Here is a 12,491-nt window from a genome sequence, read left to right as displayed (position 1 = left end):
ATACTCAATATTTTGTAATAACCTCTAATGGAAAAGAATCTAAAAAGATTATCTATCTATCTATAAATTATATATCTGAATCACTTTGCTGTACACCTGCAACTAACACAACATTGTAAATCAACTATACTTCAATAAAAAAAAATTTTTTAAGTTACCCTGAGGGTGGGAGATCCTGTATTTGGTTCCAGGGTAACTTGTTCCCTAACTGTTTCATACAGATATTCTTATCACCCCTGTAAGGCAGAGTGTAAGGCTAAATACGGAAGGGCACCAGAACGTCACCCCGAATATGCCGCTTTGGCATAAGGATTCTTTTGAGCTAAAGGGAATTGAGAAGCAGCAGACACAGGAAAAGCTCTTCACCTCCCCAGAACTGCCCAAAGTAAAGTCCAAAGCTGCCCTTTTGTAAAGGAAATTTCCATTTATAAGAAGTCTCTGTAGCAGGAAGAGAGCTACTCCTGAAGACAAGCCTTATCATCCGAGAGAGTCTTACCTGCACAGCGAGACAAACCTCATTCACCATCCAGCCACCCCTCCTTCCTAGCTCAGCTCCCCACCCAGAAGCCCCGAAACCACTTTTCCTTTGTTTAGCCTAAGACAGTATATAAACCTCAATCATCTGGGGACTTCCCTGGTGCCCAGTGGTGAAGACTCCGCGCTCCCAAAGCAGGGGAGCCGAGTTCGATCTCTGGTCAGGGAACTAGATCCCACATGCCGCAACTAAGACCCGGCGCAGCCAAATAATTAAATATTTTTTAAAATTATAAATAAACCCCGATCATCTGGCTGCCTCCTGGACTCTGGTTTCCTTGTGAAAGTCCGTGCATAAGTGGGTAATTAAAACTGTTTTTTCTCTTGTTAATCTGTCTTTTATCAGACCGATTCGCACAGGCTTCAGCCATTGAACCTGGGAGGGGAGAGGGAATGAGATTTCTCCTCCCCTACAGTGCAAATCCCCACCCCCTACCAAAGTGAAATATAAACATTTCCGTGGCATCAAAAGGGAAAGAGAGCTTTTCTTCTCTCCCTTTTCTTTCAACAGTTCCTCTAGAAAACTTATAAATCCCATTTGTCTCTTTGAGATGTATGTAGATCTTTATAAAAGCTCAATAGCCTCTTGCCAGTTTTGCATCCCAGGAATGTCTTTCATGAAGGTCTTGGAACCATCTCTTTGCAATGTGAATGTCAAGGAGGATGGTGCCCTGTCTTCCTAACGCTGTGGGAGTTTAGCCCAAGCACTTGGCTCCAAGTTGTAATTTCCTGCTTGTCAAAAGGATAGGAGAAGTTTTATTTTTCCTTTGTTAAAGACAATTAGCATGTGTGCTATGGATTGTATCTGTCTGGCTTTATAAAAGGGTAAGATTTCTATTTGTCTTTGCCATGGGATTGCCAGTGATGTGCATCAGAGTCTGGTTATTAATGGTCACTCAATAATAAAACTGATTCATTCTTTTCTTCATTTTGTGGAGAGGGGTCACATGGTTGGCTGGAGATTTATGTTTAACTACTTCAACAGGTAATTAGGATATATATATAGAGAGAGAGAACTTAGCTAAGCACATCCACTCAGTGCTTATTTATTGAGCAGCTACTGTGTTCCAGGTGCTGAGCCGGACCAATAGAGGCCTGGGGAAATTGCCTGCATGAAGCCCATGGTGCTGTGATTGCACCCCACTCCCAGGAGGCCTGGAAAGATGACTGAGGCTGGTAGTCAAGATTTCAGAAGTTTGCACAACCACACATTTAACAAACCTATTGGTTGGCTGAAGTAAGCAACTGCAGAATGTATGGTGGGTATCATAAACTGGGATGAATTCTATGGGAGCGTATACATACTAAAGGACCAGACTAAGCCTTGAGGGTTAATGTAGTAGGCTGTCATGTCACTCATCATCTTTGTAGATAAATTACATTTTTTTTTTTTTTTTAATTAATTAATTTATTTTTGCTGTGTTGCGTCTTCGTTTCTGTGCGAGGGCTTTCTCCAGTTGCGGCAAGCGGGGGCCACTCTTCATCGCGGTGCGCGGGCCTCTCACTATGGCGGCCTCTCTCGTTGCGGAGCACAGGCTCCAGACGCGCAGGCTCAGTAGTTGTGGCTCATAGGCCTAGTTGCTCCGCAGCATGTGGGATCCTCCCAGACCAGGGCTCAAACCCGTATCCCCTGCATTAGCAGGCAGATTCTCAACCACTGCGCCACCAGGGAAGCCCGATAAATTACATTTGAATAGTGATGATTTTACAAGGTTCAACCTCCTAGGCGTGTGGTGGTTGTGTCTGGCCAACCGCCATTCCCTCTTCTTCTGCTACAAGGAGCTCCCTTGGCCGTCCCCACTCGCAAACCACGTGGCTTGGGTGGGACTTGCACCACAGGCAACCCAGGCGTGAGCATGTGACCCAGACCTGGGCAAGGAGAGTTGCCCCCGCCAACTGACCACAGTGACTGCTTCAGGGATGGACACACGGCTGAAGCAGGGCCAATAGGAGTGGCACCAACAGAACCTACGTGATGGCATATTACACAGAAGCTGGTAGCAAGATGGCAGCCTTCCAATGTTACGGAGAGACCCAAGGGACAAAGAAGCCATCCTCTGGCACCTGCCCGCAGCTGTGGTGGACGCCTCGATAGATAGGTAGGTAGGTAGATAGATAGATACGTGGTTAAATAGATAATTTTTATTATTTTATTTTATTTTTAAATGTTGAGCATAGTTGATTTACAGTGTTGTGTTAATTTCTGCTGTACAGCTAAGTGAATCAGTTATACATACATATGTATTCTTTTTCATATTCTTTTCCATTGTGGATTATCACAGGGTATTGAATAGAGTTCCCTCAGACAGATAGTTTTTAAACTTTTATTTTTTTTAACTTTCGAATTCATTTCTGTCACTTGTAACAAAAAGAGCCCTGCATACACTATGGAAGCTTCCCAGGACAGTGATGCTTGAGCTGCAGGGGTTGGTTTGGGGGCGGGGGGATGAAGAGAGTGCTGGGGGAGGGGTGTGGTGGGGGAGCGAGGAGCTGGCCTGGGGGTCCAGGTCTAAGCCCCCTGAACGAACTACACCAGCGAAACCTCACTGAACTTGCTCTGCCCCTTCAGCTAATCAATAAACCAAACAAAAAGGTCTGTTCTCCCTTGCGTGTGAGCTCCTCTGGGACTCAAGCTAATGCATTATTGATAAGCCATAAATGATGGGGCCGGAATGCTTTCCTATTCAGTGCTGAAGTGCAAAGGTGTACACTGACGTTTGCATGAGGTTTTAGGGCTCGGGCCCACTGGTTACTTTGGTATGGGGGCTGGCTTTTTCAGGAAAGCAGTTTTTACTTCTCTAACTTTCCTCCTCCATTTGTCAGCATCCGTTTAAACATTTGTATGAAATATTATCATTAAAAGAGATCAGATAAAAGAGAGCAAATAAAACCATATCTGAAAGACAGCGTTGCTAATGCTCCCCAGGCCTTATCTTCACTGGACGGAGCGAAGAAAGGTCAGGTGCACGCTGGCCTCCCAGAGGCTCCCTGCTTTTCTGCCTACTAAGGCAGTTTGACTTGGCACACAGAAAAGAAGGTTGGCAACAGACAAACTTGGATTCTGTTCCTAATTTAGTCATCAATTACTGTGACCCTGGGCAAGTTACTTTAGCCCTTTAAGCCTCGATTTCCTCATCTGTAAAGTGGGGAAAATAATACCAATCTTTCAGCATTGCATGAGGTTGAAAATAATCCAGTGCAATTAAATTATCTAGCGATACTAATTAAGATGCATGTGGCGGGACTTCCCTGGTGGCACAGTGGTTAAGAATCCACCTGCTAATGCAGGTGACACGGGTTCGAGCCCTGGTCCGGGAAGACCCCACATGCCGCGGAGCAACTAAGCCCGTGAGCCACAACTACTGAGCCTGCGCTCTAAAGCCCATGAGCCATAACTACTGAAGCCTGCTCACCTAGAGCCCCACAGACATAGAAAACAAAATTATGGTTACCAAAGGAGCTAGTGGGGGGTTGGGAGATAAATTAAGAGTTTGGGATTAACATATACACACTACTCTATATAAAATAGATAACCAACACTACTCTATATAAAATAGATAACCAACAAGGATATACTGTATAGCACAGGGAACTCTACTCAATATCTTGAAATAACCTATAAGGGAAAAGAATCTGAAAAAGGATATATACATATATACGAATTACTTTGCTATACACTTGAAACTAACACATTGCAAATTAACTATACTTCAATTTAAAAAAATTTTAAAAAGGAAACACAGCTTAAACCTGGCTCTCTCCTGGGATACTTGCCCTGTGAACCCAGCAACCATGTTGTGAAGAAGTCCAGGCCACTTGTTGGTATTTTGGGCAAGATCTTCATCTACGCTTGCAGCTGGCAGCTTTAGCGTCAACTGCCTTCCGACAACTTCACCTCCCCGATTTCGGGTCTTCCAACTGAAGCCCCAGACATTATGGAGCAGAAACAAGCCATCTCTGCTGTGCCTTGTCTGAACTCCTGTCCCACAGAAATCGCGACAGATAGTAAGTGCTTGCAGTTTTTTTTTTAATTTTTTTTTTTTTTTTTACTATTTACTTATTTATTGGTCGCACCACGTGGCATGTAGGATCTTAATTCCCGGACCAGGGATCGAACCCATGCCCCCTGCAGTGGAAGTGCAGAGTCTTAACCACTAGACCGTGATGGAATTCCCCATAGTTGTTTTAAGTCACTAAGTTTTGGGGTAATTTGTTATGGAGCAATACATGATGAATACAACATAAATTTTTTTTTTAAATTCTGCAAGCCAAAAACCATTAACAGCAAAGTCAAATGACAAGTGTTGGAAAAATTTTTGCAACACTTATCAAGGAATGAAAGACAAATTCCCTGATATATAAAGAGCTTCAACAAGTCAATAAGAAAAAGATCAAGACTCCAATGGAAAAATGAGTAAGGGACATGGATTACAGAAAAGGAAACACAAATGTCTCCTAAACATGTGAAAACATGCTCACCTTCACTGATCATTAGAGAGATATAAAATCAAACCAAACTGAAATACCATTTTTCACCTATCAGATTGGCAAAAGTATAAATGTTTTGTAATATATTCTGTTAGTGAGGCTGTAAGGAAACAAATGACCTCACACTTTGCAAGTAGGAGCAAAAATTAATGCAAAGCCCATGATGGGTGACCCAACAATAGTTATCAATAGGACAGAGGCACAGACCCTTCAGCCTAGCACTTCTACTTTAGGGACGTTTCCTACAGATATACTCACATGTACGTGAATGTATATATGCAAAAGTCTGTAGAAATGATATATGCATTGTATAAATCATTACAACACTTTTTTTTTTTTTTTTGGCTGCGTTGCGGCTTCATTGATGCACACAGGCTTTCTCTAGTTGCGGTGAGCAGGGGCTACTCTTCGTTGCGGTGTGCGGGCTTCTCATTGGGTGGCTTCTCTTGTTGTGGAGCACAAGCTGTAGGCGAGCAGGCTCAGTAGTTGTGGCACGTGGGCTCAGTAGTTGTGGCTTGCAGGCTCTAGAGTGCAGGCTCAGTAGTTGTGGCACACAGGCTTCGTTGCTCCACAGCATGTGGGATCCTCCCGGACCAGGACTCAAACCCATGTCCCCTGCATTGGCAGGCGGGTTCTTCACCTCTGCGCCACCAGGGAAATCCTACAACATTGTTTATAATGGTGAAAGATCAGGAACAACCACATATCCAACAATAGGGGACAGGTTACATAAAATACTGAATATACGCAGCCATAAAATAAGAATGAGGAGGTACCTTATGTACAGATACGGAATGATTGTTACAGAACGGTCCGTTCGCCGGACTCACAGCAAGCCAACCACTAGACGCCAAGGTTTACAGCAGAGAAAGAGTTTATTCACAAGGAGCCAAGTGAAGAGATGGGAGAACCAGTCTCAGATCCACCTCCCCAAAGGCAAGGGCCTTGGGATATTTATGGGATAAGCAGGGTGGTCTTAGGCGTGAGGAAAGGGGATTGGAGGTAGAGGAGAGGTGAGATAATTGCTGTTCTGTGCAGGTGCATCTCGGATACCTGCTTCTGGATATTCAAAATGGAGGCACTGACCATGATTGGGGGGTGCGGTTTTCCAGTCCTCTGAGGTCAACAGGCCATTCATAGGGCATCTGCACAGGCCCAGTCTTAGGGTCTGTGGTCTCAACCAGCCCCAGCTGGCTCACACAGGGCAGGAGCTGAAAGATCTTGTAAAATAAGTGGGCTGAGTGAGGCTGGGAAGGTATGCAATTAAAGAGAGAGAGAGAAAGGAAGGGAGGGAAGGAGGGAGGGAGGAAAGAAACTAAAGCAAACGTCATCAGTGAAGGCTGTTGACAATGAAGACAGAAGCAAAGTGCTTTACAAGCTGTGCCCTTAGCTATTGTTCTGTAAGACAAGTTCAAGAATTTCTATTAGTTATCAGCTCCTGTGGACTCTGTGGGGCACAGTTTCATGATCACTCAGATTTATTGTAAGTGGAAAAAAGAGGAGACAGAAGAGTGAGCAATTTGGCTTTTAAATAGGGGATGAACTGCTTACAAGTAGAAGCATACATATAATTGCTTGTGTATGCATAGCATATGCCTGGAAAGATAAATAAGAATCTGGCGACATGTGTTACCTCTAGGAAAGGGAACCTGGTGGCTTATGGACAGGGGTAGGGGGGAGATTTTTTTACTTTTTGAATTTTGAACATATATTGCCTATATTTCAAACACATATGTGTGTGTGTGTTCTAAATATATATGTGTGTGTGTATATGTGTGTGTGTATATATAGTGTGTGTATATGTGTGTGTGTATGTGTGTGTATATATATGTGTGTATGTGTGTATATACATGTGTGTATGTGTATATGTGTGTGTGTATATATATGTGTGTGTGTTCTAAATATATATGTGTGTATATATATATTGTGTGTATATATATGTGTGTGTATGTGTATATATGTGTGTGTATATATATGTGTGTGTATATATATGTGTGTGTTCTAAATATATATGTGTGTGTGTATACATATATTGTGTGTATATATATGTGTGTGTATGTGTATATATGTGTATGTATATATGTGTATGTGTATATATGTGTGTGTGTATATGTGTGTGTGTGTGTGTGTATATATATATATATATATATATATATAAAAGTTTAGGACTCTCTTGGCATAATTCATTAATGACTTAATTCTCTGAATATTTTGGAGGTCCCACCACGTGCCAGGCAGTGTGCAAGGTGATGAGTATATGGTGGTGAGCAAGTCAAACTTCGCTGAGCTTATGGTCTAGGAAGACAGAGGTCAAAGAGGTAAAGCCATCGGTCTAGAATCACACACTACGAAAAATGCAATGAAGGAAAAGAACCTGGGGCTGGGAGAGAGGATGATGGGGTAGGACATGATTTAGCTAGGGAAGCCAGGAAAAGCCCCTCTAAGGAAGGGGTCCTTAGGCTGAGTAGGACTTAGCCAAGTTTTCCATTATTCATTGCTGCAGCTAGATGTATCCCAGAGCTTGCAGGCTTGAAACAACAACCATTTTATTCTATTGCATGAATTTTGGGGTCAGAAATTCCGGCAGGACTGGACTGGGCCGTTAAAGTAGTCCCAGACCCACCCAGATTCAAAGGGAGGGCACAGGGTCCCCACTTCTCATGGGAGGAGTGCCAGAGAACCTTCAGCCAGCTTTAACTCACCACACCAGGCAAAGGGCTGTGGGGGGAGAAGAGTGGAGCCAGGGGTGAGGGAGAAGGTGGAGAGAGGGGCCAGCAGTCAGGTCCTGCAGAGCCTTGAATGTTGTGTTAAGGATTTTGAATTTTATTTTCTGCACAATGTGAAGCCACCGAGGAGTTTCAGGCAAGGAAATTCACCGCTCCCCTGTGCATCAGCTTCCGTGCCTCTTGTCACACCCATTTTATTGCATTAGTTTGTCAGAGGCTGGGATACCCTTGTATTCTGCTCACTGCAAACGCTAAGTGAAATAAATGTGAAGTACGTAAATGAATCGATTAAATAATTGATGATCTAGAACAGCTGGAATTGTACGGCATCAGTTCGGTCATTTCCAAACTTTAATGTGTCCATGAATCTCCTGGGGAGGGGCTCTTATTAAAATGCAGATTGTGATTCGGGCGTTCCGAGGTGACCTGAAATTCTGCATTTCTAACAAGCCTCTGTGCTACCACTTTTGATTAGTGAGTGTTTAGAAATCATTGTATGTCAAAATGTTTTCAGCTGAAAGAAAGAGGTCATGGGATTTGGGTACCAAACAATCAGAGTTGAGATGACATCATCCAGGTGGAGTCTCATTCCTGCTCTGCTATCCTCACCACCGCCACCTTCACCATAACACTAGGACCCCTCAATGCCTCTGGGGGCTGCTGCACTTCCAAGGAATCACTTCTGGATACTACACTGTTCAGAAAGAGAAAGATACTGTATGTCTCTTTCTTAGGAGAAAGGAAGCCTTTTTCCAGGATCCCCTGGAAGCCTTACTCTAATGTCTCTGTGGCCAGAATTGAGTTACGTACTCAACCATAAATCAATCGTGGGCAAGAAGATTGGAAATTCGATGATTGGTATAGACTAATCAGAATCTAAGTGGGGTCTACAGAACTGGGGATTAGGGAGAAATCTTAGCAAAGCTGCGGTTCTGTTTGTAAGAAAGTGGAAGCAGGTGACCAACAGTGAACACTACACAATAATATGCAATTTGCTTAATTGATTGTACAGAGACCTACATGTTATATGTATATCCCTATCTATCTATCTTTACATATAAAATAGGGAATTCGGCAAATTTATTTAAAAACTTAAGGGAAAAATCAGGGAATTCCCTGGTGGTCCAGTGGTTAGGACTCTGCATTACCACTGCTGAGGGCCCAGGTTCGATCCCTGGTCCAGAAACTAAGATCTTGCAAGCTGCGAGGTGTGGCCAAAAAAACAAAACAAAACAAAAAACTTAAAGGAAAATTTTAAAATGTTACCCAATACCCCTTAAAAAGTGTATGGAGATAAGCATTTGATGGTTTGATCTCGGGTGGAAAGGTCCGGGAATATGGGAAACATAATACTTGTTTTGAAATCTACATCCTTGTTGGGGCAACAAAACAGAAAAGTAAAAAGCAATCTACTATATAAGCAAGTGAATTAATTTTTTTGCCCACTTGACCAACAGTTACTGGGTACTCACTCTGAACTGTGCCAATGGCTGTGGGAGATGCAAGGATAAGGCATGGTCTCCTCCTCCTAAGAATTCTGCGGCTTCAAACACACACATAATGATGTGTTTGGCATATAAAAAGTGCCCCCAAAGATGACAAAACAAAGTGAATAGGAGCCCAGAGGAAGGAAACAGTCCTTGTGGTCTGGATGCTTAAGGAGCAGGTAGAGGTTACACCATCTCTACTGATACCCTTGAAAGATAGGGAGATTTTTAATCAGGGATGATGGTAGGGAGAAGGGAGGTGCTGGAAAATGGGAAGATGGGAAAAATGAGCATGCCAGGGTGGGGGAGGGGGGAGGGGCACAAAAGCGCATGCAACACAAGTGATGTGGGTTTGGGAAAGGCAGGTATCCTTATTGGATTCCTACGATAATCTCTTATCAACATGAAGCCATAAATAACATCAAGCAAGTGCCAAGTCATACAAGGAGGGAGCAGGACAAGGGCAGCTCCCAGGAAGAGAGACCTGAGCTGTCTGTGTAAGGAAAAATGTCCATGCATGAGCAGGGTGGAGCAAACAGGGCAAGGGGTCTGGGGAGCTGGCCCAGTTTCATGGTTTACAATCCCTAAATACCATTATTAAACAGAAACAGTTTCTTCAATGAATAAATTGCAACAACAACAAAAAGTCATGGAGAGAGAATCTATTGTTGAAGAGAGCTAAAGGACATATCAATCTATTGTAATGTGTGGATTCTATTTGAATTGTGATTCAAAGTGTCAAACTAAAAGAATATTTTATGACGTTTATGAGACAATTGAGTACTCAGTATTTGAAGATGTTAAGAAATTATTGTAATGTTTTAGGTACTGATTGTGGTTATATTTTTAAAACGAGGCCTTTTCTTTTGGAGGTATATTCTGAAATATTTATTGTTGATACGATGTCTGGGATTTCAGACATGAAAAAAATACAGGGAGTAGAGGAAAGGTATAGATGAAACAAGATTGGCCATGATTTGATAATTGTTGCAGGTTGGTGTTGAAGGTTAATCATACTATTCTGCCTGTATATGTTTGAAATTTGTCATAATAGAAAGTGTATATGTTTGAAACTTGTATATGTTTGGAATTTGTCATAATAGAAAGTGTGAAATGAACTATATTACAGTAGGATGTCTAGGACTGAATGTCCCTCGGGGAAGCTCCACCCACTGAGCTTGGTAGGCCCCGCCCCCTTCGGCCCCGCCCCACCCCTTCAGCTTCAGCTCCGCCCCGTCAGCTTCAGCACCACCCCCTTAAGCCCCGCCCGTTTCAGCCCAGCTCTCCCGCCATCTGCTCTCAGGGTATGCAGTTTATGGTGTGTTCCGACTTCCTCATGTCCGCTCGGGAATTCGTTGTCTTCACACGCTATAAGTCGCTCTCTTTGTTCTTTCCCAGGCCGCAGAGACTGCTCCGAGTCCCCAGAACTGACCCACGGCCTCCAGACCTCCAGCAGCGGCCGCCCGGGTCCCCCCACGTCCCAGGGGAGTTTGGTCGCGTCCGGTCGTGACCCAGGGAGCGCGTCCGCGTCGTCATGGCGACGCTCGGGGAAGGTGGCGGCGCCCTCGGAATCCCACCCGGGAACCCGCTCCGGGGTGAGCGGCCTGGGACCTGGGGTCGTGAAGGCAGCCTGAACCCCGGACGGGTGTCCAGCCGCAAGTCAGCCTGGGTGGGGGGCGGAGGAGAGCTCGGGCCCAAAGGGTTAAATGAGGATGCGGGTGGCACGTGGGTCTGGGTTCGACCCTGCTCTGGGGTAAAGGGGTGCTGAGGGGAGCAGGCGTTGGCCAAGGGTGAGAGGGCCTGCCCCGTAAAGCATGGGGCCGCAAAACCGAGGATGCCTGGCGGGGGGGAGCGGTGGGGAGGTGGGGGGAAGGGGGACAGTTCACCTTGGGGGTGAGTGACCTGGGATGGGAGCTTGGATGACAACGGTTTAGCTATTGTGTCTCCCTGAAGTACAGGCAGGGAAAGTGAGGGGAGGGGCTGGAGAGTGAACCGGGGCGGGTGTTGAAGGGGTGGAGGGGAAGGAGCTGGGCGAGGTGAATCTTCAGCCATGCTGGCGAGAGGGGATGGGCCGAGAGTAGAAAGGAGAACCTTCCTTCAGAAAGTGATTGTTAAGCACCTCTTCAATGTGGTCAGTGTATTTTGCTTGATGCTGTACTCTTTGGGGACTCTAAAGCTATGAGCCTTCTCAAAACAAAAAACAAAAGAACACACGTAAAGATCCACACGTGATTTCACGTCAGTCTCAGGGGCTTCACAGAGCAGCCCCCAAGCTTAGAGACGCAGCTGCGGGAGATATAAAGATGTGTGGGATTTGTAAAATGCCATCACAAGGCAATACATTATTAATGCCAGAAGTAGTGGAGGCAGCAATTGCTAAAGAACGTTAAGGGGCATTGGGATCAGTGTGAACTTTATGAAGGCAAGCCTGGCAAAGGGTGTGACGGAACCGGGACCCTCGGTCCTAGGACAGAGCTCCTAGGAAAGCACCCAGTGGCGGGGGAGGAGGTCTATGGCTCTCCACCTCCTCTCCCCAGAGAGGGGCCCAGGAAGGTGGCTCAAAAATGCCAGTGTCTGGGCTTCCCTGGTGGCGCAGTGGTTGAGAGTCCGCCTGCCGATGCAGGGGACACGGGTTCGTGCCCCGGTCTGGGAAGATCCCACATGCCGCGGAGCGGCTGGGCCCGTGAGCCATGGCCGCTGAGCATGCGCGTCTGGAGCCTGTGCTCCGCAACGGGAGAGGCCGCAGCAGTGAGAGGCCCGCGTACCGCAAAAAAAAAAAAAAAAAAAAAAAAAATGCCAGTGTCTCCCAGTGTTGAAGGGTTTCATGGTCACGTCCATCCAAGAAACTGATTCGGAGAAATCTCAGAAAGAAAAGCTCCGTTTAACTGCTGACTTCAATATTTTCCAAACTTCATCAACTGTGAGAGCCTCAGGAAGCATCAGGGCTACATTTTGGGAAAAGCTCTTGAACAGAATGAAGGACCACGGAAGGGTTTTGAGCAACGGCACAGCACTGGGTTCCATGTGTGACACAAGATGAATGGGACCACCTGTGTGGGAACGGAGCGGCGAGAGAGGAGAGGCGGGGGTGGGGGGGGGAGCCCTGAGCCACAGTAAACCACACAGTGACAAGAAGTACATTTGTCAAGGGTTGAGAAAAAACAGTGTGTGGTTTCCTGTGGATGATTATACGACTACTGTTTTCTTCCCAGGAAATGACCTTTGGCTCTAAAAAGAAGGCTCCATTTTTCATAAA

At 45.2% G+C, this 12,491-nt stretch overlaps 1 non-coding gene across 1 annotated transcript; it reads left to right on the top strand.

Moving 5' to 3' along the window:
• Positions 1 to 8,861: 8,861 nt before the first annotated feature.
• On the top strand, positions 8,862 to 8,934 carry TRNAG-ACC (transfer RNA glycine (anticodon ACC)). Its single transcript has one exon. It is a non-coding gene; the product is annotated as a tRNA-Gly (tRNA).
• The last annotated feature ends 3,557 nt before the right edge of the window (positions 8,935 to 12,491 follow it).

Source organism: Lagenorhynchus albirostris, chromosome 6, assembly GCF_949774975.1.
Source record: "Lagenorhynchus albirostris chromosome 6, mLagAlb1.1, whole genome shotgun sequence".
Taxonomy (NCBI): domain Eukaryota; kingdom Metazoa; phylum Chordata; class Mammalia; order Artiodactyla; family Delphinidae; genus Lagenorhynchus; species Lagenorhynchus albirostris.
This window is presented reverse-complemented; position numbering and strand designations above follow the sequence as displayed.